The following is a 2,761-nucleotide window of genomic DNA, read 5'->3' on the forward strand; positions in this document are numbered from 1 at the left end:
CAGTGGCCGGATCTCGGCTCACTGCAAGCTCCGCCTCCCGGGTTCACGCCATTCTCCTGCCTCAGCCTCTCCGAGTAGCTGGGACTACAGGTGCCCGCCACCACGCCCGGCTAATTTTTTGTATTTTTAGTAGAGACAGGTTTCACCGTGGTCTCGATCTCCTGACCTCGTGATCCACCCGCCTCGGCCTCCCAAAGTGCTGGGATTACAAGCGTGAGCCACCGCGCCCGGCCGACATTTTCTAAGTAATCAAATGCTGCTCAATTTTTATTTTTTCACAATAACTGTTTGGGCTGATGTTGCTCAATCGTAATACAAATTGCATTCTTAGTTGAGTACTGAGTGTGAATGAATTATGTGCTTGAACATTTAACTAAAGCATAAATACTTGAAAACCTCTTTATCAGGCACTGTGCTAGTAGGCCTTGGGAAGTCCAGAGTAAACAAGACTCATGGAACTTTCACTCTAGTAGGGAGGCTAACAAACAACTACTGAAGCCATTGTAGAGTGAGGTAAGCCACACAAAGAAAATAGAGTACTATGACAGATCATCACAGTACTTTCAGATGAAGTGGTCCGGAAAGGCCTCTTAGGAGGGAACTTGCAAGGTGAGAATGGAAGGATGAGTTAGGAATTAAAAGACCTAGGAAGTACGGGCTATAGAACAATGCGGCAAAGGAAATAGCAAGTGCAAGGGCCCAAGTTATAAAAGAGCTTGTTGTGCTGTATGAACAGAAAGAAGTCCCGTGTGGTTGAAAGAGTAAACAGCAATAGAGTTCCAGAAGATGACATTGCCAGGGCAGGTAGAAGCCTGATCATGTTAGACAGTTGAGGACATAGTAAAGGTTTTATTTTAGAGTGATGGATTTCAGGCTTCTGAATTCCAGAATTAGGAGATAAGTGTGTGTTATTTTAAGTCACCAAGTTTGTGGTGTTTTTTTACAGCAGCCACAGGAAATTAATACACCTGTGAAGGAAAAGATTTCCCCTGTTCGAGCCTCCCTGCACTCCTACCCATCTGAGAGAAACAGAACTGTTGAGTAGTTGATGCAATTTCATCCATAATATTGTGGATTCACCATCGATTCGGCATCTGATCCTCAGCACTGTAGATCTAAGAACTCATTCTCCTTGGATCATCAGGCATGATCAGATTAAGGAGTCATACACGCTGACCTAACTCACAGGAGAGAGTTATAAACCACAACACCAATTTATTGCCTTGTTCATGAAATAGAAACACTAAATGTGTCAGCTTACTCAGAGCAGCAGCTAAACACTGTTTGGTGTTGACTGGGAAATATAAAGCCAGAATGAAGGCAGCTGGCTCATCTTGATGGCAAATGTTACCAATTCTCATAGTCTGGTGCCCTCATCGGCATGGGATTAGAACATTTACATTGACCAGACAGATTCTCTTTCTCCTGACTATGCTGGGACATTCTGGCAAATTCTGACTCATCACTCTCTTTCTAGAATCCTTAAAGACCATCATCATGGGGGAGGGGGGAGGGACATCATTAGGAGATATACCTAATGCTAAATGACGAGTTAATGGGTGCAGCACACCAACATGGCACATGGATACGTATGTAACAAACCTGCACATTGTGCACATGTACCCTAAAACCTAAAGTATAATAATAATAAAATAAAAAAAAGACCATCATCATGCTATTTCAACAATATTCCTTCAGATGTGTTACAAAGATTAAATGCTGATTTATGGTACCTCTAAAGATTTGGATTGTAGTCTCATCAGAAACATTTATTTATAAGCCACCTCTTCATTCACTCGTTGATTCATCCAGAAATGCTATTCAGTATTTATTAAGTGCCAGGCGTTGTGCTAAGATTTGAGACACAGAGATAAGATAAAGGTCCCATTCTCCAAGAATCTTGTTTTTTTAGTGGATTAAAGCTGCTAATGTATTCCTTCTGTAGACATATATAATTTCACCAATTTCTTGTGACTTCATGAACCTCACTTTTGCAAGACAACATGTCCTAATTCTTGTCAAATTTAGGGATGGTGGTATTGGGGAGCTACAAACCAGTCAAATCAATTCAATGAAAAATCCTATTATTTGAACAATTTTAATCACATCTGATTTTGACTATTTTATCTAAGTATTAACATTTCACTAGTTGAGTGTTACAATGAGCCTAGCATTTAAACAGTCTTAGTTATGTTAACGTTCTTAAAAGCAGAGAAGTGGCGGCCGGGCGCGGTGGCTCATGCCTGTAATCCCAGCACTTTGAGAGGCCGAGGCGGGCGGAACACCTGAGGTCGGGAGTTTGCGACCAGCCTGACCAACATGGAGAAACCTCGTCTCTACTAAAAATACAAAATTAACCAGGCTTGGTGGTGCATGCCTGTAATCCCAGCTACTCGGGAGGCTGAGACAGGGGAATCGCTTGAACCTGGGAGGAGGAGGTTGTGGTGAGCCGAGATCGTGCCATTGCACTCCAGCCTGGGCAACAAGAGCAAAACTCCGTCTCAAAAAAAAAAACCAAAAACCAAAAACCAAAAACCAAAAACCCATCAGATCTCGTGAGACTCACTCATTATCATGAGAACAGCATAGGGGAAACCACCCCCATGATTCAATTACCTGCACATGGTCCCGCCCTTGACACATGGGGATTATTACAATTCAAGATGAGATTTGTGTGGGGACACAGAGCCCAACCATATTAAGAACTAATTGTTTAATGGAGAGGCATCCAATAAATATAGACACACGCAAAACCCACAAC

Source organism: Nomascus leucogenys, chromosome 8 (genome assembly GCF_006542625.1).
Source record: "Nomascus leucogenys isolate Asia chromosome 8, Asia_NLE_v1, whole genome shotgun sequence".
Taxonomy (NCBI): domain Eukaryota; kingdom Metazoa; phylum Chordata; class Mammalia; order Primates; family Hylobatidae; genus Nomascus; species Nomascus leucogenys.